At 37.5% G+C, this 24,601-nt stretch overlaps 1 non-coding gene across 1 annotated transcript; it reads right to left on the bottom strand.

Moving 5' to 3' along the window:
• Positions 1 to 5,862: 5,862 nt before the first annotated feature.
• Positions 5,863 to 5,995, bottom strand: LOC114897320. The gene has a single exon (XR_003794049.1). It is a non-coding gene; the product is annotated as a small nucleolar RNA SNORA72 (small nucleolar RNA).
• Positions 5,996 to 24,601: the final 18,606 nt, after the last annotated feature.

Below are 24,601 nucleotides of genomic sequence, written 5' to 3'. Positions count from 1 at the left end.
AAATAGGCACTTGGTAGATCCAAATGATTCTTGAAAAATAAATCAATAAATTGCTTGCTTCCAGTGGCCAGGCAATTAGATATTTAGTTCTTTAGCATCTCACTTTTGTCCCCTTGAGCTTATATATTTGCCTAGGTATGGGAACTGTGACTTCAAGCAGTCTCTTGACTGCTCCCACAAATTGTGCTGTAATTTGACTTACCTAAAATGATGGCTAGCCTCCTTTTTCTAAGAAAAAAATCAGCTTTTAAATACATAGGTTAAAAAAAAAGGTATATTGATTTTGGCGGTTCATTACACGAGTCTAGACCTTTGTGTTTGAAAATTTTCATAACTGAAAAAATAAAGTCCAGTTGTTTTATGTGAAAAACCAAATAAGTACGTAGATAAATCTGGATTTAAATAAAACATAGTAACGATAGCTTTAAGTATTCAAATAATTCAGAAACCCAGTTATGTTCTTGTCATCTGAGTCAACATATTTAAAGAGGGAAAGGGGAGTAGTTTTGAATTTAACAAGATGAAAACTATGTTTTTATTTTACTTTTTTAACCTTTTGCTTTGATGTGGGCCTATCACGTTTTTCAGTAAAACCAAGATCTGCTTTACCTGTTACAAGCAGCATGTCTTCATGAGCCCCATGCAGCTGCTTTAAGAACTGGAGGGCTTGGTGAGCCAAACCTTCGACTCCTCACGTTCATAACTTCCTGCCAGAGCATCTTCCTTCCCATAAAAACATAATTTAAAAAGCTGGTTGCTGCTCAAATCAGGTTTATTTGGGAACTCATTAGATGAAGGAGATTTGTGACAACAGCTGAAAGAACAAAAAATATGGGGAAAAACAAAACCTAGCAGCTCAGAAATAAATAAAACTGATGATTATAAAATATCTGCTTTATTTTTAAGAATAAAGGACTATTATTCCATGTTAAATGTGTATGCCATTCTCTCTGAAAGCATTGAAAATTCTAACTTTTATTTCTTAAGTTTTTGTTCTACCTACATTATTTCCAACTTAAAAGCCAAAAGGAAGTCTTTTAAGACAAAGCAAGCATATAGTTTACCTTATAGATAATTATTGCAGATAAAAAACAAAAGCAGGAGTTTTTTGTTTTTAGAGAATTTTCATGGTCTTACCCTCAGATAGCTTATAATAAGATGCCAGATTAAATAAATAATATTTTTAAAGAGTGCACTTGATTCTCTCTAAAACCAAAAGGAAAAATCTACTCACCATACTTACCCTTTGTATCTAGGCTACCCTCAATTAGCATTTTCCTAATTCAGGAGGTTGTTTGGAAAGGCCAGCACATCACAGTTGTCTCGTACATGCTCTGCCCTGCACTTTCACTGGAATGCTGAGGTCCATTTCTCCTAGCCGTTTTCCAGAAATCTTTTTGAGGATATTGTCCATTCATTCATGCTTTCATTTTTCAACAAATATGTATTGATCTCCAACTGTGTTTTATGTTCAGTGCTAGGGATATAGCAGTAAACAGGAAAGACAAAGTCTGTCTTGCCCTCAAGAAGTTTAATTTTAATCAGGGAAATCCACAGCAAGCATAAAAATAAATTAATAATTAAAATAATTTTAGTAAAATAAAATCCTAGGTGCTATATTAGTCACGATGATTTGGTAAGACCATGTCAAGGACGTGTTTAAGCTGAGATGTGAGTGAGAAAATGAGCCAGCTGTACAAATGGCTGGTGTAAGAAGACTCCAGGCAGAGGAAACTCTAAAAACTAAACCCATGAGGCTGGCATGAGCTTAATGAGAAACTGCAAAAATGCTGAATTTTGGCCCCTGATGAATGCAGTGTGAGGTAAGAGGCTGAGGTAATGAAGCTGCTGCAGCAGCAGCCAGATTGACAGGAATCACTTAGGCTGTGGAAGGAAGGAGGGGTTTTTTGTTTGTGTTTGTTTTGTTTTTCTAATAATATTATAGTGAGGATTTTTCTTATGGGAAGTATAAGATCTGATTCATACTTTTAAAAGATCAGGGATGAAGAATGGGCTCTAATTAAACCATATGGAGAGGGACAGGCTCACACACAGGTGCATCTATCCTACCACTGCTTCTATTTAAAAGACAATATGATGCATTGTGTGTAGCATGATTCTTTGCAGAATCTTTCATATTAAAGTTTAAAGAAAAGTTTCAGTCAGAAGCTTCTAAGTTTGTTCCTTACAGCCACACTTTACTAAGGTGTCTTTTCATCGTTTTCTGGCCTTTCTGGCCTGAACAGGGAAGAGCTTCCACTCAGTGACACAGAGACCAGTTGGTCCACGTGTCTAGTAAACTCTTCTCTTCCTCCAAAACCAATCCCAAATGACAAGGTGCGAATTTAAAGATGTATGATTTGTGACCTCAGCGAGCTGACAGTCACATTTATAGCCAAAATCATTGCAAGAGATACTCTGAAAAGAGCTATACCTTAGTGTAGACACATTACAACAAGGACAAAAAGAAGGAGAGAATATTCCTGACTTGAGGATGTTAGGGAAGATTTCATAGAGGACATGGCATTTGAGCAAGACCTAAAGATGACTTGAAGAAGTTCTAGGCAGAGAAAACTTGAATATGAAATTATCCTTAAATTATAATAGGAAAGCATTATGAAGTAATGCATGTAAGTAGGAATATTGATTTTAAAAATAAAAGGAAAAGCCCAAGACTTCATTAGAAAATGTGAACATTTCTATGTCACTGGCAATGGTAGGAAATGAAATTGAAAATCTTGATACTTGATACTTAGTAGACTAGAAATTCCTCCACATCCTCTTATAATCATACTGACTTTCCATTTGCCTCATGAATGTGGACTCTTTTTAAGCAAGGTGCAGTATGCTTTGCTCTTTGAGTTGGAAACATGTCTCCCACGTATTAGTTTTGTCAGTGTATTTAATGTTTGTTGTCTCCTTCAAAGGTGAATTCATTTTGACTGAGCCCTTGCTCCTAACAGGCAGTAGGTTCACATATTGTTTCAGGTTCTGCTTCATAAAGCAGCTGTAGATTTTACTTACTGCTGATTCATATTTTATACTCATGAATTTAGTTATCTTCCATCCACTTCAATTATTCCAATCTAAAGAAGGTATGGAGTTGCAATTCTATACCAGTACTATAAATTGGCTACTACATAAAATTAAGATGTGCTCAGCTACAAATAACAAAAACTCAACACAGCTATTTTTAAAAGGAGAGATATTTATCTCATAAATCCAAAATATAGAGCAACTACTAGGTTGATTGAGAGGCTAATCATCAAGAATACAGCTTCTTTCAATCTTTTTGCACTGCCATTTTCATCCTACTGAATTGTCTTTTTAGACTGGCTACACTCATGGCCTCAAGAAGATTCTTAGTTCCTGACATCCAGAAAAACTGGTGGTTCTAGTATTGTGTTCCTTTATAAGAGTTGAGAAACTTTACTAGGTGCTACCAGCCAGACTTCCTGTCACATCTCGTTGGCCAGAATTGAAATACTTGCTCTGTCTAAGCCAATCGAGTATAATGGCAAAAGTGATGAGACCACCATGATTGGCTTTTTCTTCCTCAAAAACACATGACCTTATCTTTCTCAGAAACACAGAACCCTGAACAAAATCAGGCTTCTGTCTGCAAGGATGGAGGAGCATGAAGGATAGTCTTACAGGTAGGCAACCAATAGTATTCACCACTGCAGCATTCCTGAAGGATGTTTCTTCTGGAGTATTTTGACATTTGTTAATTACATAGTATGATCTCTGGGTAGATAACACTCCCTTAATACCTGCCTGAACCTTGGAGCTTCCAGTATCTATTGGTCACTCATTTGGAGAAAGTGGAGGGGACCAGATATCAAGGTTGCTACCTATTGGAACATAGTCTCAGGAATTTGAACTGAACATTGGAAAATTTTAATATTGGTCCTTGCTCAACGCCTTTTTCAGTGCCAACCATTTTGCTATTAGAATTTGTTGAATTCATGCTGTTCTGTGACTGCTCAGATATTTTTTTTCCTCATCTAAGTATTTTCTCCAATTAGTAGATTTATTTTTCAAGCTTCTCTTTCATCAAAGTGTACCTGTCATATCTTCTGAACCATTTCTGATTAATCTAAGAAACTAAACTTTATCTTTGTATCCACTGGAACTAGTAGATTTTTTTTAGAGGAATCTCTCAAGCAACAGAAGTGTATTTTGACAAAGGTATGGAGATTACTAAAGATTATTCCAAAGAGGACACTCATTGGAAAAGAATCTTGTAGCCTGCTGCCTACTTGGCATTTGATATTTGACCATGCACTGGTTATACCACATCTCAAAATTAAACATTCCTACCCCCTTCTCTTTAAGGACCAGGTGAAACAATATGTTTAAGAGGGTGCTGTCATTGTGAGGTGCTGCCTCATCTGCCACTAAGGAATTCTTCTTGGGACCTGGGGCAAAAGGTACAATCTGAGAGCCCAGGACCATGATGATTGGTGCTCCAGGAAGCAGTAGTTTCAGTTTCAGTTTTCAACAGAAGCAAAGAGTGGAAACTCTGACAGGTAATGGTGTCAGAAATCTCTGGGAAGCCGAGGAGTAACTACTTTACAAGCTATTAATGTTTGATGTCCAGCTACCTAAGAAAAAATCTCTTTAATTTCTATAATTGATGAGCAGCTATGGTATAGTGACACCAGTCAGAAAATAAATATTATAATGATTATGCCAAATGTCAACTCTTTATACAGAAACATAGCATTAAAACAACTAGAGATCACCAGCTCTGTATATATGTAGAGGCATAATGAAATTCTGATGAATCTCACATTGGTGTAATAAATGTATGGCTTTACAATCTATATACAGAAAGTGGGTCTTCAATGTCCTATTTAAAACAAGAAGAAAACTTTATTTGAAAGGTTTTGATGATAGAAGAGGGAAGTTAAAGAGCTTCCATTTCTTTAATCTTTTTTTCCCCCTTCAGTTTTTCCAGATTTCATATCTGTCTTCTCTGAATGCCAAAAATAATTTAACTTAATAGGGTCTTGAAAAATGATTTAAATTATTAAAATATAGCTCCTGCAGGTATAAAATGTTCCTCCAGGCATTTTATTCTTCCCTATTTCAGAATGACTTTCTGCTCTTCTCCCCACTTCGTGGGCTTCTCCACTTGTCTGAACACAAGTGACATCTTTTATGTGTAAAGACTCAAGCGAAGTACCGTAAACCATTTCCTTTTAATGTTTTCCATTAAGCATTGCCTCTCGCTGTCAAATAGAAACCCACATTATTCTCTTTTAGGCTTAAGCCTGATAAGCTGTTTTTTGCTTGGAGTACTTTTCTATTTTACTTTGCTTCTGCATTGCTCCTTACCTCAGGCTTTTTTGCTCCATGACTCCATTAGCCCACAGTACTTCTTTGTATTTTGGCCTTGTTATCCAGTGTAATAGGACATTCCAAAGCCCTAAGCATCTGAAAACATGACGATTTAATAACAGAGAGTGTAGAGAGCCTAATAAAAATATGATTGTGAATTATAAAGTGTAAAATTTAACAAATGTAGTTTGAGAAGGAAACATTATAATGACCAAGAACTGACCAAGAACAAAATAAAACTTGCATTTCTTTGTCAATCATAGGTGGGTGTGATAGGACAAACACTAGCTCAGGAGTCAGAAAAGATCACTAACAACCTTTCTCATCTAATTTTTTTTTTCTAGAAAATAAAACAATAATTTTTAAGTTCATTTAATGGCAACTGGTAATCATCAAATTAGCAATGGTTATCTTCAAAAGTTATTACACTAACAGTGCTGTCATTTCTCAAGGTTGATCAGATACCTAGAGTCACAGACATTTCCCACATAAGATGCATCATATAAATCAGACTTTCTTTATCACCAGCATTTATACAACCAGACCTAAGAAAAGAACTAGGTCTGGGGGCACATGCATGATCTTAATATAGTGAATGTTTAGCCTGCCCTGAACCTCTATCATCTTATACAAGTCACTTTATCCTCCTGACCCTCTGTTTCCACATTTATAAATATGGAATTTTGAGCTAGATGGTCACTACAATCCCTTTCAGGTCAAAACAATCTCTGATTGTTAATATAATAGATATCTCCTTTAGGTTATATTATTTTATCTTAATATGTAGGAAATAAAATTTTGATGTTCTTCTTTCCTAAAAACAATTTGTAATTATAGTTCAGGAGAGTCTTATCAGAGGGTACAGATATTTTAGGCAGTTTTCCATAATGAATCAGAAAATTTCCCAGGAGAGTTTAGGGCAGGGGCAGCTGCGTACAATGGTTATTAGAGAATATTGATTACAGCTTAAAGAAAGGAAATCTATTTGAAAGGATATTGCCCTATATTTCCACTCCATTTTTCAGTCTTTAATTCTACAATTGCAGTCCGAGTCTTAATATAAGATTTTTGCTCCTCATACAGAAAATGTATTTGGTAACTGTCCATTTGCTACCCAATCTGGTTAATGCTGTAGAACAGGTTCATTATCCATAATGTATCCCTTTCTATCCAAATCAATTTGTCTTTTTATTTTATTTTATTTTATTTTTGCGGTACGCGGGCCTCTCACTGTTGTGGCCTCTCCCGCTGTGGAGCACAGGCTCCGGACGCGCAGGCTCAGAGGCCATGGCTTACGGGCCCAGCCGCTCCGCGGCATGTGGGATCTTCCCGGACCGGGGCATGAATCCGTGTCCCCTGCATCGGCAGGTGGTCTCTCAGCCACTGCACCACCAGGGAAGCCCTGTCTTTTTATTTTAAATAACAACCATTTAGATAAAGAATTTGGATAGAAAGAGATATCATTAACTTTATTTGGTTCTAGGATTTTTGATATCAAGAGTTCAGACAGCAAGATTTGAATGTGAAGGTTGTGGAAGGTACTATGTATACTTGGGGAAGCAGAATTACTTACTGAAAAGGGTATGAGAATTCAAGTAAGGAGAGTCAGGTTCACTCAAGTTGTTTTTCGGCCATTTACTATTTGGGTGACCTGGAACAAAAGAATAGACAAGATATATATGTTAGGATTCATGGTTGTAAGTAACAGAAAGTAGCAACTCTAGCTAATTAAGTGAAATCTGATTTATTGCAATTATCTGGGTAAGGCTTGGGGACTGAAAAGAATAGGCTGGAACTAATACCTGTTCTAAAGGGTTAGAAAGCAAGAAAAACAGAAACTGTTTCAAATCTGGGACAGCTGCAGGTATAAGACAAAAGACATAAGCCACTACTGCCCCCTTGTCCCACTGGGATAAATCACCTCTAAATATTCTCCCACTCTTGCCTCAGATGCTCAAGATTCAATGCCTTTGAAGGGAGACCAGGATTGTGACATACGTGGAGCCCAGGTGTTGTTGGCCAACATAAGGGAAGATGTGGCACCTTTGACAGCCACAATGTCAACTGTTCACTCCCTGCAAGATGACCAAAATGGGGAAGAAGTAATTCCTTAGCAGGAAATTTAGGTGCTATGAGGAAGGAGGCAAGGATCCTCACAGACAAAAATTAATTAATGTCCATCGCATAGCAAACAAACAAACACAAAACATTTAATTTCTCTGATCTTTATCTTCAAAATTAGTTATTCAGAATAATCATCACAGTATATTATTTAGCTCTAGACTGCTGTAAATTCTACTGTGATTTCTATAAATGTGTTATAGTTATTACTATCTATACTCACCAATGAAGATACTTTATAGAAAAAGATAAAATATAAATTATCAAATAAAAACTATAATTTATTTCTGGAAACGTTAAAAAAGGGGAGAATTTTTTTTTGACAGTTTATGCAAGTGTCATAACATCATTGTAGTAGGTAGGAATGTGTTTCAAAAGGTCTATAATATTTCCAGATTAAAAGATAGATATAGACTAAACTGCATAACAAGAAAATGGTTTAGAAATATGATTATATTCTTATCTCTTAACAGAGGTAAGAGTCTGAGACAGCCGTTAAGAACATGGGCTTTAGACTGAGTCTGAATCTTGCTACTTGCTGACTTACCATCTTTGTGACCCTGGGCAAAGTCCTTAACTTTTCTATGCCATAATTTTGCTTACCTCAAAAATGGAGCTGACAATAATCAAGTGTACCTCATAGAACTATCATTTACTCTGAATCTCATAAAAAAATTAGGTTGTTTAGTATATGGTTGTTTTCTTTTTATATGAGCTTTACAAATAACAAGTGACAGGATTGGCCATCCAGGAAACCACAGTTAAAGGATATGGTTTATTCATAACCATGTTAATCAGTTGGCAGAATTTTCTTGTTAGTCTTCTGATAAACCAGTCACAAAAATGACCAAAACCCTCTTTGGTATAAAGAGAGGCAAGGCTAATTTGTTAAAATATTAGCCCTAGCTTGAAAAATGTAGAGGCTTAGTCATTATGTTTTCTAAAATGTTTGTAATAATTTAAAAAATTATTCTGTAATTACCACTTTGATGTGAACTACTTGAATTCTTGTATTTTAAATATGAAAATAAAAGAATTAGCTTATGGTCTGAGATCTGGACTTCAGAATTTTTCAAACTTTTGACTACCTAAAATGAAAACGAAGCATTCATTATACACAATCCTTATCATTGTGACAATTTTACTTGATGATAAATAATAAGGAAAAAGTCATTTTTTCCCATCAAACTGGAGTAGGCATATTGATATATAACTAGAGGAAATAGTAGTCAACTTCAATATTAATATATTTGATTTCCTTGTTATAAATGCAGATTTCTGGGTGTCACTTCCAGAGATTCTGATTTGTTAGATTAAAAAAAAAACAACATTAGGACATTCTGGTGCAGAAACTCAAGCACCAAATTGGAGAACAGTGCCTATGTCAGACATTTTTCTTGATTTTTTACAACTCCATTGGTAATTATAATTGGGTGGGTGACCCCTTACCTGAGATGTAGTTCTCACTTCAGCCTCACTCTTGGCAAAAATCCACCTTGTTAACAAGGTTTTGACTGTAATAGCAGGTAGCATTCTCCTTAGGCATCTTTGCCTAAACAATGACAGACAAGTACTTTAAGTGATGCTTCTTTGCACTACCCATGACTTGTGAAACTGCTATTACTGTCAGTGAAAAGATGGAGGAAATCAAGTGAACATAGAAAGGAGAAACCTCTTACTTTTTTTTTTTTTGCGGTACGCAGGCCTCTCACTGTTGTGGCCTCTCCCGTTGCGGAGCACAGGCTCCGGACGCGCAGGCTCAGCGGCCATGGCTCATGGGCCCAGCCGCTCCGCGGCATGTGGGATCCTCCCGGACCAGGGCACGAACCCGTGTCCCCTGCATCGGCAGGCGGACTCTGAACCACTGCGCCACCAGGGAAGCCCCAAACCCCTTACTTTTAGCCACCAGCATTTTTTTATGATGAGATAATCTGTCAGTGGCTGTACTTTTTATCTCAGCATAAATGACAATGTACTGATTCACTCACATCAGATGTGCAAATTAGAGAAGACCAAAAGCTAGCATCATTTTACACTCAAGTTTCAGAGGAGAGATGCATTGACTCTATTTCTTTCATGACTAATTTGCTGAGACCACTTAATATTAACATTGTGTATGTTTTATTGTCATCCAGCTTTTCTGCCTTGAGTTCTGCCAGCAGAGTCAGTTCAGTTACCCTTCTCCTCAGGTGCCTCAGCCTTGCTATTGGAGCCATCACCTTTTTTCCATAAAAAATAGACATGCACAAGTTTAATGATGCACCAATACATGGCTTTTAAAAAGCCCTGTAGAAATGTATAAACTATTCTTTGAAAACACATAAGAATAAAATGTCATATGACAAAACTAGTCAGTGATGTGATGCAATTAATGGTCTGTACTAGAACTGCCATAGCAAGGCTTTTCATACTCTTATAGCCACCAGGCATTGAATAGATATTAACACAATACATCTATTTCCTTCTTTACATATTACTATCTGTATAGTTGGAACGTATAAGTCAAAATAAAGTGTTTTGGTAGAAAGGATATTCTAAATTCAAACAGACCTATGTTTGAATATTGACCCCTTCTGTTACTAGCAAGTTTACTTAGCCTGTATGAATTGGGGTTCTACCTCACGAGATTTTTCTGAAACCGTGATACATTAATAATCTTAAAGTGACAAATTGAATCTCACTAAATCTGGGTCCCTTTTCTAGGTGTGTAGATGTGGAAAATGTGCTATTTTGTGATGCTCTAATGCAGATATATTTATGTTGTAGACTCCCTGTAGACTGAAATCACATCAGCATAAAAAGATGTGATGGCAAAGACAGAGCAGTGATTTTGATGGCCTGGGGTTAACATAAATAAGATTAGTGGCTTTATTCTATATATAGTCCTATGCCCTTTGCATAATCATATTTTGTGATTTTTAAAAAAATTACATAGCTCCCAAAATTATTTTCACTTTAAAATTTATTTATACTTTTCTGTAATGAGACTTTCAGCCACATACACAAAAATCCCAATGAAAATGATAATAAAAATAGAGTTAGAAAATCATAACTGAATAATACAGCAAATGGCCAATATGATAAATGCAAAAAAATAAAAATAATTCAGGCCTCATGTTTGTATCCAAGTTCCTTTTAGCCAGGGTAATATTTGTAAAACAAGTTACAGCATTTTATCATCATAGGATTAGATACATATCATTTCTTCAGTTGAAGTAAGAAAAATTTTCAGATGGGCCTTCAAAACAGACATTTGATGATAAAATAGACAATTTATTGATAAATTCTTGACAAATATAGAAGCAAATTTTCTATGACTATTTCAGATCTTTAACGATCTTAAGATACGATAAGTATTCATAATTCAGTGAAAGTTATCCTAAGAAGCCCTAAGAAAATGTGATCCACACATGCATTTTTCTAGCGGTCTAAATAATACTTATAGAAGTGGATAAAGAATGGAAAGCATTTTGCTTAAACAACTTCCCATGAATATTACTTCCATAAGTTGAGATTTTAAGACTGGGTGATTTGATGTGGGTTAGTAATATCAGTGTTCTCGGTGCTGACTGATAGTAAACTCAGATTCTTTAGAGATCAGCTGAGCATAAGACAAAACTGATAGAACATTAGGAAAGGCACAAAGTGCATCCATGATTTTCTCTTCATTAAATATCTCCCTACTTCCACACATGTGGTCTGAGAGACTCCAAAACTTGTTTGGCGATGAAAGTATTTATAAACTGCTTTTCTGTTCTCTTCTATCTTTTGACCTTATGTATGATTAAAGCATAATGTCCTTGATTGTCTCCTTTTCCAATTCCCTGAACATCTCTCACTGAACTCTCTCTCCTTTGACTCTTGGGGATTATCTCCACCCTACTTAATCAGAAGATGAGGCCTTTATTCTTTAATTCATCAACAGCTTCCACTTCTAATGGCAAATTTATCTGTTTATCAACTTTATGTCCTTGCCTCTAATCACAAATGATATAAGATGTTGCTCTTTTCTCAGGTCAGTCCAAAGGTTAACCCAGATCAACCGCATGTATGCCTGACCTCCATGTCTCACTGTGAGCTCTTCACTGCACTTCATACAACTTTGGTGTTCTGTAGCAGACTTACAGGTGGCCTGTAAGGTCCCCTGGGCCTTACTATTTTAATTCACTAACCCCTACATCTCTTTGCCTGGGCTTTCTCCATTGGCAGTGCTGCTATGCTCACATGCATTTCATATGGAGGTCCTAGAGAATTAATCACCCCTTACCCTGACCTGGCCTCAGCCCTCAACTGATGACTTAAGAAAACTAGTATAGGGCTTCCCTGGTGGCGCAGTGGTTGAGAGTCTGCCTGCCGATGCAGAGGACACGGGTTCGTGCCCCGGTCTGGGAAGATCCCACAAGGCGCAGAGCGGCTGGGCCCGTGAGCCATGGCCGCTGAGCCTGCGCGTCCGGAGCCTGTGCTCCGCAACGGGAGAGGCCACAACAGTGAGAGGCCCGCGTACCGCAAAAAAAAAAAAGATAGTATATAAATAGTCCAACCCTCTTGCCCCACAGGTGGGAAAAATATTAGGCGCATGCTCTACACTGCCTTGCAGAGTTGGCCAGCAGGATTAAATTCTAGCGACCCAGAGTAGTAACTCACTTAATTATACACCCTTCATCGGCTGCTGTCCCTTCTGTCTTACTTCTTTCCTGCCTGACCCATGTGCTTCCTGAGATCACTTCCCAAAGAAACAACTTAAAGCCAAACCTTAGTCTCAGAACTTGCTTTTTGGGGGAGAATAAAAAATTTTTCCTTGCATCTAACTCTGAGTCCATCACATAGTAAGAACTTTATAAGTGACTCTTGAATGAATGGATGAATAAATAAGTAAGGTTAATGAACCATGAATCTTGCCATGTTATTGGATTTATTTTTAAGGTTTGGAATGGCTCAATGACTGCTCTGCCCATATTTTTGCACTACATGGAATTCAGAATCGTGTAGAATGTAGTAAACTTAGATTGTCTTTGTTAAAATTGCTTCACCTTCTCGGTCTATATTTTTCCATATTGATATTTTTCTAGATTGTAAAATATTTCCAGAAAGATAAAGCATGTGCAGTCTACAGACTATAGTTCTCAAATAGAAATTTAGGATAACGATGCCAGCTCTATCTTTAAAACAGATCACGATGACAATTGTGAGCTTCTCCTGTTGGTGTGAAAAACACATCTTTGCTGTGCCTCCTAAATAAAAAATAAAACCTAGTCACAGAAGGCACAGCTGTGCTAGGGACAAGCTTCATTGGAATCCCTTATTATTTCTCAACTTTGTGGGACCATCACGCCCCTGAGTTTTTTGTGATGTTATTTGTCTCTCCTAGTTTCTCAATAAATGTAAATAAAATTAGGTATCGTGTCAATAAAGAAAATTACACACACAAGAAATTAGGTACCATGTCAAACTTTCGGATTTGAGCGTGTTTTTCTCCTTCTCCCACAGTCCGGTGGAGGGAGCAGTGTGTCACCCAGAAAAGCCTCAGCCATCTACGTACCTGAGTATTGGACTCTGAGGTAGACAGATTCTCGCATTTCTGTATGAGGTTATCCCTGGAAGAAACAGAGCAGAAGCTCAAACAGCAACGCTAGTGAAAATGGAAAGGACAGTCACTTTGGTAGAATTTGAGAGATTGCGCCAAACATTTCTCAAGCTTAAATCTTGATGCATTACAGATTCCTCTGTAAAAAGAAAATAGCTTTCAGAAGAAGAGAAAGACACTCTAGGGCATTACAGGTCACAGACGTCTTCACCAGGGTTAGTTAGCTGGAAGCAATGGATGAGATGGTCCAGAGCGTGAAGCTTGAGCTCACACTCCAAGGGAACCAGGTTCAATCCGGCTCTTTCACATATTATTTGTGTGTTGTTATGCAAGGGATGGAAGGCTTTTAACATTCAAATTCTTCACCTTAAAAACAAAAACTGATAGTATCCACTTCATAGTACGGCTGTGAGTATTGAATGAGATAATGTTTATGAAGGGCTTAGCATAAACAGGCCAAAAGTATCCTAGTGAACATTAGCCCTTTTTATTAGATTGATTGAAATTATTTACCAGGGCCCTTAGGAAAAGGAACATGTTAATGTGAATTTCAGTGTGAATTAAGAAAAAGGGGAAATTACATAGAAAGGAAATTCTAGGGAGGAGATAAATGATGGGTATCGAATTTTGGAGGCTGCCCAATGTGTCCATTGGAATTAGAAACCTGAGAACTGAGCTAGGAAGGAAGGAAAGAAGGACACAACAGAAGGCTAGACTTTACTTCCAATGTTCCTTACCTCTTGATACCCACCTGAGAGTCACATTTAGAAGTCATAGCTTTTCATAACGTGCTGAGTTCATGACGCTCTTGGACGGGACAGATTCATCTAACAGAGGAGCCAATCCATCTTCTATAGATGGTAGTTTTGTTTTCATAGATAGGACTTCAGAGGAGGAAAAGGAAAATTACGAGTTGATATTTACGGAAAACCAAAGAGACTAAAGAGAGAGACACTTATTATAGCACACACTGAGGAATACGCTTAAGAACAACTGTACCAGATGCCAATCTGCAGTATGTTCTAGGGGGAAAATGGAAATGGTTTTCCAAACCCAAGGAAAAAATGAATACAAAGAGTAATAACACTAATAATATTTGTAAATGAGGAACTCACTTACAGAATATTTTTACACTCTGAGTCCTGGTGCCTCTTAATTTTGAGATATAAATTTGGTTAAATTTCTTCTACCTTAAAAATGGTTCCCTCTGGTATGATCTTCTTTAATATATAGTAATAGAGCAGCTTGAAAGCTTCCTCACAGAAGGTTGCCACAGCAATGCCTCTTCAATATACATGCACAGAACCAGGGGGCTGGGGAGGGGGAGGGGGAGAAGAAATACAGGTGAAATACGTTGGACTCTTATTTCTTGGAAAAAGAAGAAATCCAAGAGAAAAGGAGAAAAGGGAAAGCAGCAAACCGTGAGAATGTGCAGATTATTTTAGCGTTGGTCATCTCTCGTCTCATCTCATATAACTCAGAATATACCTCCGGAAAACCTAAAACAGAGAGGTGTTGCTCCTGAAAGACTGGCAAGGAGCATGGACACGAAGATCATCTTTAAGGCATGAGCAGGGGAACACACAGAGCTCATGTGAGATTGCCACACCAAAAAAGGATGCTCATCACCTTTATTCCCAGCTGCATTTTTGGCCCAGTGTCCACGTCTTTACCAATATTTTTGTGCTTTTTACATTCTAAAGAAAAATTGACTTGAACATAGTTCAGCATTGAGTTTAGCTATTTCATTTTTGTCTTGAACATTTTGGTCCTAGTGAAAGAAGTACCTGGCAGAATCAAGCCAGTTAAGTATATAAAGAAGGCAGTGCTTGGCTTAAATATCACCCCTGCCTTGCTTCTTTTGGGGACCTCTCCTTCCTTTCCTCCCTTCCTATGGCAGTTCTCAGGTGCCTAATTCTAGTGGACACATTAGGCCACCTCCAAAGTTTGATACCCATCATTTATTTCCTCCATAGACTTTCCTTCCTATGTAATTTCCCCTTTTTCTTTATTCACACTGAAATTCACATTAACATGTTCCTTTTCCTCATGGCACGGGTAAAGAATTTCAATCAATCTAATAAGAAGGGCTATTATTTCTTTAAATAAACTCTCTGCTCCCTTCTCCCCCCACCCCTTCTCCTTCTGGGATATTCATTTTCCTAAAGTTTCCCTTCCTAAAAGAATTCAATAGTTCTTACAGAATTTTGTCATTTTTTGAGATCTTAATTTTCTCTCCTCTCCTACCTGTATCACTTCTAGATTTCTATCTTCAAGTTTGCAAATTCTCTCTTCCATGTGGTCTGCTCTTTTTTAAATGCTTTTTGGCACATTCTTTATCTCATTTATTGAATTCTTTAGCTCCATAATTTCTGTTTGGTTCTTTTCTAGAGTTTAAATCTCTGGTCAAGTATTCCTCCTGTTCACGAATTTTATTCCAAATCTCATTGAACTGCCTTTTTGAGTTTTCTTGTAGCTCATTGAGGTTCTTCATGATAGTGATTTTGAATTCTCGTTAGATTGACTTTAAGTTTAGTTTCTAGAGAATTGCCATTTTATTTTTGTGATACTGTGTTATAGTGATTCTTCATAGTGTTTGATGAGTTGCTCTTCTGCCAGTGCATTTGAAGTAGCAAACATCTTCTTAGGTAAAGCCTTTTATCTTTCTTTTTTCTTTTTTCCCACTTCATTCTATTCAGGAGGTTAGAATTAAAGGGCTTTCTATTGGTTTCCAGTAGGTGGCGCTACAGTACAAGTTTTTGGTTTCTCTTACCTGAGCTACCCCTGGTTATATTCGAGAGTTGGCACTTTTTACCCTCTACCACCTCTCTCAGAGGTGTTGCCTGGTGCCCTTGTTTGTCCCTGCTTGTGCCTCTGGGGTCATTGGTATCTTTCTGCTGCTAGTGTCAGTGGCATCCCTGCCTGGGGTACAAGGATGGCAAGCCCTTCTGCCATATCTGGGGTCTCTTGTGTTGCAAGCTCTGCTGCCGTGAGAGGAGGGTGAAGGTGAGGGAGGAGCCAGGGTAGCGGGTGCCTCTGTCATGTCTGGGATTGTTGGATTTGTGGGTGCCACTGCTGTGGACAAGAAGGGTGGTAAGAGTCATGAGCACCTCCATCACTGGAGGGACAGGGTCACTGGCCCCACTGCCACTGCTGCTTCATTCCCTGTGGCCACAGACATCACTATGGCTGAGAGGTTGGAATTGTGTGCTGCCTACCCTGATGCTACTGTGTTCTCTGGAGCAGTAGGTTCAGCCACCACAGCTAAGGATCTGGGATTGCAACATCACTCGTTCCCCTGTACCCTGGTTCTACTTTCTCTATGTGTTTCAGTCTACCCACCTTTAGATGTACAGATGTGTGGAATTCTCCAGTGTCCTGGTGTATTGAGTATAGGCACCTTTGTTGAGTTGTGGATGATTCACTGGTTGCAGATTGAAGGGGAGAGACAAAGGGAGTGTCTCATTCTACCATGATACTGACATTACTCCCTGCAGATATCTTTTAATGCATTTGATCTATACAAGTCTAATACAGAAGTGGTTATGAGGAAACCACTCGCTGAGCCTGTGCCTCCGGAGCCTGTGCTCTGCAATGGGATAGGCCACAACAGTGAGAGACCCGCGTACTGCAAAAAAAAAAAAAGAAAAAAAAATTCTCTAGAAAGAATCAATAGCAGAATAACTGAGTCAGAAGAATGGATAAGTGACCTGGAAGATAAAATAGTTGAATTAACTACCACAGAGCAGAATAAAGAAAAAAGAATGAAAAGAATTGAGGGCAGTCCCAGAGGTCTCTGGGACAACATTAAACACAGCAACATTCAAATTATAGGGGTCCCAGAAGAAGAAGAGAGAAAAAAAAAGGGGGACTGAGAAAATATTTGAAGAGATTGTAGTTGAAAACTTCCATAATATGGGAAAGGAAATAATCAAGTCCAGGAACGACAGAGAGTCCCATACAGGATAAATCCAAGCAGAAACATGACAAGACACATATTGATCAAACTATCAAAAATTAAATACAAAGAAAAAATATTAAAAGCAGGAAGGGAGAAGCAACAAATAACATACAAAGGAATCCCCATAAGGTTAGCAGCTGATCTTTCAGCAGAAACTCTGCAAGCCAGAAGGGAGTGGCAGGACATATTTAAAGCGATGAAAGGGAAAAACCTGCAACCAAGATTACTCTACCCAGCAAGGATCTCATTCAGATTCAACGGAGAAATCAAAAGCTTTTCAGACAAGCGAAAGCTGAGAGAATTCAGCAGCACCAAACCAGCTTTACCAGAAATGCTAAAGGACCTTCTCTAGACAGGAAACACAAGAGAAGAAAAGACCTACAATAACAAACCCAAAACAATTTAGAAAATGGTAGTAGCAACATATATATGGATAACTACCTTAAATGTAAATGTATTAAATCCTCCAACCAAAAGACATAGACTGGCTTAAGGGATAAAAAAAAAAGACCCATATGTATGCTGTCTACAAGAGACCCACTACAAGAGACCTAGGGACACATATGGATTGAAAGTGGGGATGGAAAAGATATTACATGCAAAAGGAAATCAAAAGAAAGCTAGAGTAGCAATTCTCATATCAGAAAAAATAGACTTTAAAAAAACGAATGTTACCAGAGACAAAGAAGGACACTGCATAATTATCAAGGGATCAATCCAAGAAGAAGAAAGAATAATTGTAAATATTTATGCACCTAACATAGGAGCACCCCAATACATAAGGCAAATGCTAACAGCCATAAAAGGGGAAATCGACAGTAACACAATAATAGTAGGGGACTTTAACACTGCACTTTCACCAATGGACAGATCACCCAAAATGAAAATAAATAAGGAAACACAGGCTTTAAATGATACATTAAACAAGATGGACTTAATTGATATTCATAGGACATTCCATCCAAAAACATCAGAACACACTTTCTTCTCAAGTGCTCATAGAACATTCTCCAGGATAGATCATGTCTTGGGTCACAAATCAAGCCTTGGTAAATTTAAGAAAATTGAAATCATATCAAGTATATTTTCTAACCACAATGCTGTGAGACTAGATTTCATTACAGAAAAAAATCGGTAAAAAATACAAACACATGGGGGCTAAACAATATGCCACTAAATAACCAAGAGATCATTGAAGAAATCAAAGAGGAAACCAAAAAAAACCTAGAAACAAATGACAATGAAAACACAATGACTCAAAACCTATGGGATGCAGCACAAGCAGTTCTAAGATCGAAGTTGATAGCAATACAACCCTACCTCAAGAAACAAGAAACATATCAAATAAACAGCATAATCTTACACCTAAAGCAATTAGAGAAAGAAGAACAAAAATCCCCCAAAGTTAGCAGAAGGAAAGAAATCATAAAGATGAGATGACAAATAAATGAAAAAGAAATGAAGGAAATGGTATCAAAGATCAATAAAACTAAAAGCTGCTTCTTTGAGCAGATAAACAAAATTAATAAACCATTAGCCAGACTCATGAAGAAAAAAAGGGAGAACACTCAAATCAATAGAATTAGAAATGAAAAAGGGGAAGTAACAACTGACACTGCAGAAATACAAAGGATCGTGAGAGATTACTACAAGCAACCATATGCCAATAAATTGGACAACCTGGAAGACATGGACAAATTCTTAGAAAAGCATAGCCTACTGTGACTGAAACAGGAAGAAATAGAAAATCTGTTATTTAACAGAGCTTTGGAAGTTTTAGCCACAGCAATCAGAGAAGAAAAATAAATAAAAGGAATCCAAATCAAAAAAGAATAAGTAAAACTGTCACTGTTTGCAGATGACATGATACTATACATAGAGAATCCTAAAGATGCTACCAGAAAACTACTAGAGCTAATCAATGAATTTGGTAAAGTAGCAGGATACAAAATTAATGTACAGCAATCTCTTGCATTCCTATACACGAATGATGAAAAATCTCAAAGAGAAATTAAAGAAACACTCCCATTTACCATTGCAACAAAAAGAATAAGATACCTAGAAATAAACTTCCCTAAGGAGACAAAAGACCTGTATGCAGAAAACTATAAGACACTGATGAAAAAAGTTAAAGGTGATACAAACAGATGTAGAGATATACCATGTTCTTCCATTGGAAGAATCAACACTGTGAAAATGACTGTACTACCCAAAACAATCTACAGTTATCAAACTACCACTGGCATTTTTCACAGAACTAGAACAAAAAATTTCATAATTTGTATGGAAGCACAAAAGACCTCGAATAGCCAAAGCAATCTTGAGAAAAGAAAACAGCTGGAGGAATCAGGCTCCTGGACTTCAGACTATACTACAAAGCTACAGTAATCAGGACAGTATGATACTGGCACAAACACAGAAATATAGATCAATGGAACAGGAGAGAAAGCCCAGAGATAAACCCACACACATATGGTCACCTTATCTTTGATAAAGGAGGCAAGAATATACAATGGAGAAAAGACAGCCTCTTCAATAAGTGGTGCTGGGAAAACTGGACAGCTACATGGAAAAGGATGAAATTAGAACACTCCCTAACACCATACATGAAAATAAACTCTAAATGGATTAAAGACCTAATTGTAAGGCCAGACACTATAAAACTCTTAGAGGAAAACATAGGCAGCACACTCTATGACATAAATCACAGCAAGATCCTTTTTGACCCACCTCCTAGAGAAATGGAAATAAAAACAAAAATAAACAAATGGGACCTAATGAAACTTCAAAGCTTTTGCACAGCAAAGGAAACCATAAACAAGATGGAACGACAACCTTCAGAATGGGAGAAAATATTTGCAAATGAAGCAACTGACAAAGGATTAATCTCCAAAATATACAAGCAGCTCATGCAGTTCAATATCAAAAAAGCAAAAAACCCAATCCAAAAATGGGCAGAAGACCTAAATAGACATTTCTCTAAAGAAGATATACAGATTGCCAACAAACACATGAAAGAATGCTCAACATCACTAGTCATTAGAGAAATGCAAATCAAAACTTCAATGAGATATCACCTCACACTGGTCAGAATGGCCATCATCAAAAAATCTACAAACAATAAATGCTGGAGAGGGTTTGGAGAAAAGGGAACCTTCTCTCACTGTTGGTGGTAATGTAAACTGATACAGCCACTATGGAGAATAATATGGTGGTTCCTTAAAAAACTAAAAGTAGGACTACCATATGACCCAGCAATCCCACTACTGGGTATGTACCCTGAGAAAACCATAATTCAAAAAAGTGCCATGCACCACAGTGTTCATTGTAGCACTATTTACAATAGCCAGGACATGGAAGAAACCTAAGTGTCCATTGACAGATGAATGAATAAAGAAGATGTGGCACATATATACAATGGAATATTACTCAGCCATGAAAAGAAATGAAATTGAATTATTTGTAGTGAGATGGGTGGACCTAGAGTCTGTCAGTGAAGTAAGTCAGAAAGAGAAAAACAATACCATATGCTAACACATATAGAAGAATCAAAAAAGAAAAGGCTCTGAAGAACCCAGGCAGGACAGGAATAAAGACGCAGAAGTAGAGAATGCACTTGAGGACGTGGGGAAAGGGAAGCATAAGCTGGAACAAAGTGAGAGAGTGCCATGGACATATATACACTACCAAATGTAAAATAGATAGCTAATTGGAAGCAGCCTCATAGCACAGGGAGATCAGCTCGGCGCTTTGTGTCCACCTAGGGAGGTTGGATAGGGAGAGTGGGAGGGAGATGCAAGAGGGAGGAGATATGGTGATATATGTGTATGTATAGCTGATTCACTTTGTTATACAGCAGAAACTAACATACCATGTAAAGCAATTTTAATCCAATAAAGATGTTAAAAAAAAAAGAAATTGACAAACAATACCATTGAAAAGTTGATTAACAACATAATCAAACCTCTAAGACGTCAGGGCACAGAACTTCTGTTTAGTACATCACACTTGACTCCTACCCTCTGCAAGCTATCACAGCAGAGAGGGTTCTACTGCCTTCTCTTATTGTGTAAACCTATTTAACGTTGAATTTTGCATTTATGATGATGGACCTATAAAATTTGAAAATGATTGCTGAAGAATTTGGCAGTCTTTACATGAAATCCAAAATGCCAGTTAAGACTCTATACATGTGTATTTATGTTTATTTTGTACACATTATTTATATTATGTATATATACTCTGTACCTGTATACTATCAACATCTATATCTATATCTATTTTTTTCTTTCCCTTTTCTCTCCTTTGGAAGAAGCCCAGATTGCTTCCTTTGGTGGTTTAGCTAAAGCAAAGGGAGAGAATTAGGGTCTGAAATTTGTCTCTATTTCCTTCAGTCTTCTCTGGAACTAGCTGAGTTTCTGTGCCAGAGTGCCTTCTCCCCTTCCACGCAGTGTTGACATGGAAATTCCATTTCTAACCTCTCCTCCTTGCATTGAGCCTTCTACTCTATAAACATTTCATTTTCCTCCTCAGAGTGATTCATGTAAAGAGCTTTTGCCTACCCAGTGTATTAACCGAAGGTGGAAGTTGTACTTGATAAATTATGAAAGGATAGCATTAAAGATAAGCTTGTTTTTACTGATAAATGGGATTTTCAAGCTTTAATGGTATGTTTTCTATCTTAAGCTCCTGGGATTTTTACCATTTAGCCTTTGAGATTTGATGAGGATACATGGTTTTTATTTGCTAATGAAAGATTAATTTGGTTGCTACGATATTGATTTCATTCTACTTTCTGAACATGTTTTACTTCTCAGCTCCTGTAGGAAGTTGAAAATTGGATAGCATTTCCTCTCATAGTGAGTCGGCAAGGGTCTCTCAACTTGATATGAATATATTCTAGCAGTGTTTTAATTCATATCTCCTAAGGTGAAAATCTATTTTTCAGAGTTCTTTTTTTACAGCTTGTAATAATAGGGTCAAGTTGGTCATTGCAATCCATTAACTGTAATTTTAATTGGATGACTTTACTGCACCTAAGAGGTTGCAGACTACATTTTGGGGTGACTGTATAGCCGACTCCTCTCTCTTCTGAAAGCTACTCCTTGCAGTTTCATTTGTACCTTGAAATATTGTCCACCTGACCATGACATTGATTAAGTTGGCTTTTTGTTGGATTTCAAAATAACCTTAAACAACTTGTTTATTATTTTTTGGAAGTATTCAAATTAGCTGTTTGAAACTTCCAGGCTATGTTTGTTCTTGTGTATTTTCTGGATTACTTTCAAATACACAATTCAGAGATTAAATCATGTTAAATTAATAAAAGTTAGGTAAAGGTAATTTACACGTAAATGACTCCTGAGTATTCAAGACGAGGTCATGCACAAGTGCTAATGGCATGATCAAAGGGTAAAATAAAGTAAATTTTATAATTGGCACTATATCTTGACCTCAGGGATGTGAAAGTCCAATTTTCACCTTTTTCAGAAGGTCAATTGTTCTCTTTGGATAATACTAAAACAGAGGCAATTTGCATAGTGATAAAATATGTAGGCTGTGAAGACGATCTGGATTCCATTTCTAGTTCTGCTACTTCCTGCCCGTGCACCTCTGGAAAAGTTACTTTTATACCTGTTTGAGGAAGAAATCTGGAGGATGTGACCACCAGTTGACCCTCGAGCTGGATCTGGGCAGGGCAGTTGGAGGCTACTTATCCCTGTCCCTGTCTTTGGGATGTATGCTTTGCCCCCCATTTCCACAGTAGGAGCCATTTTCAAGGACGCAGCCTTGAGAGAATAAGATGTTGGTGAGACCATCTGGATGATACACATGGCAGCCCAGTTAAGATCTCTATATAAACTTTTAAGATCCTGGTGGGCAGGTGCAGAGATCTACTTGTTTTATGGCTGCCCAAAACAAGACTTGTATGTAAGTTCCTTTGCTAATTAAACCTGCCGCCTACCAATCTGGAGTGGTCTGCCTCTTTCTTTGGTGCCTCCTGGTCCTCTGTGTACACCAAGACTCCATAACTCAATTTCTCGAAAATGAGTGTAATAGTGGTGCCTTGCTTCATAAGATTCTTGGGATATTTAAATGCACTAATACCTTCAAGCACACAGGAAGCACTCAAGAAATGATGACGATGATGATGAACCCAGCACTATTTATTCTAGATTTTCTCAATTGATTTTCTCACTAAACAAGTTTAAAATGTGATTACAATACAGGAATATGCCACACATAAACTGTTGTTTTACAGCTTTTTTCCAGCATAGATTCATCAGGGAACATGTGTTTTATTCAGAATCGTCTCATGATGACAATTTGGATTCCATTTCAATCTAATGAATTTCATCATATTCATGAATGTGCCAGACCTCCATGAAACTGAGAAATTACATTCCCATAAACCCTGCAAAGCCTCCTGATTCATGTGCCAAGACCTTCACACAAGAAAGGGCAAAGCAACACTTTAGAAGAATGTAGCACCATTGCAAAGCTACTTGGAAATACAGCACATAATACTTGGCTGCAGGCCATCATCTGTGTCAGGAAGCTTGGAAACAGAGTACCACTGTGTCCCACAAGGTGTTACAGCACATATGGTGAACTGTTCTTTAGGAAGGCTCCTGAGTAGTGATCCGTGGTTGGGTCGAAATAAGTTTGGCTCTGCATCCTCTGCCCTGCTCTGGCAAAACACTCCCTTTACCTTAAAACAACCGCTTTACTCTGGGCAAAAAAAAACCCCAATACGGCTGTAACAGAAGACATAAAAAGCATTATATCAATTTATGCCTCTCTATTGATTTTATTCAAACCTTATTGCATTTTGTAGATGTGGATATCATGAATTTTTCACTTCTAAGAGCTTTAGGCTGTGATGGGTTGTTTATTAGAAATGAATTCATGATTATCTTTATTCTTCCATTTAGATCTAGGACACGAGCTATGTATTTTTCAGCTTTTGGCTGAAAGAGGAGTTTCCAAGTTATTTGTCCTTGAGGATAACCTGGAAAGTGAAGCAGAATTGCCAGGTGATAGACAGATGACAGAGTATGAGTGTAGTTAGCACAAACCACAACTGATACAAAATCTAACCTTTCCTGAGAAAACATGCATTCTCCATCGAGTGGTGCCTTGAGAGATCCTGCTGTTTTTCCTTTCATAGACTTTTATTAAAACATTATTATATGCCAGACACTGTGTTAACTAGTCTGAGAGATTCCCAGGTGAATCATGCACTCTCCCTTTATTAAAGTGCTAATGGTTTAAGAGCAGATCTAGACTCACAAGCTACAAATAATACCATGATGTGGAGAATACTATATGAGAAGTTCTGTATACCATGCTTTGAATACAGGGCAAGGAGAGATTAATTCGGGCTGAGAGCTTAGGTTGCTGCTAAGGATAAATATTTAGGAGATTACTGAGCTGAATGTTGGAGAATAAATAATAGTTTTCCAGGCAGAGAAATGAGGTCAGGACATTTGAAGCAGAGGAAGAAGCACTTATAAATATGCGGTATCAAGAGGAAACATGGCATGCTTGGAGAAAAGTGAGACATCCTCATCAGACATTTCTAGGTT

This window comes from Monodon monoceros, unplaced genomic scaffold (genome assembly GCF_005190385.1).
Source record: "Monodon monoceros isolate NGI ecotype Baffin Bay Population unplaced genomic scaffold, NGI_Narwhal_1 Super_Scaffold_16, whole genome shotgun sequence".
NCBI classification, from domain to species: Eukaryota; Metazoa; Chordata; class Mammalia; order Artiodactyla; family Monodontidae; genus Monodon; species Monodon monoceros.
This window is presented reverse-complemented; position numbering and strand designations above follow the sequence as displayed.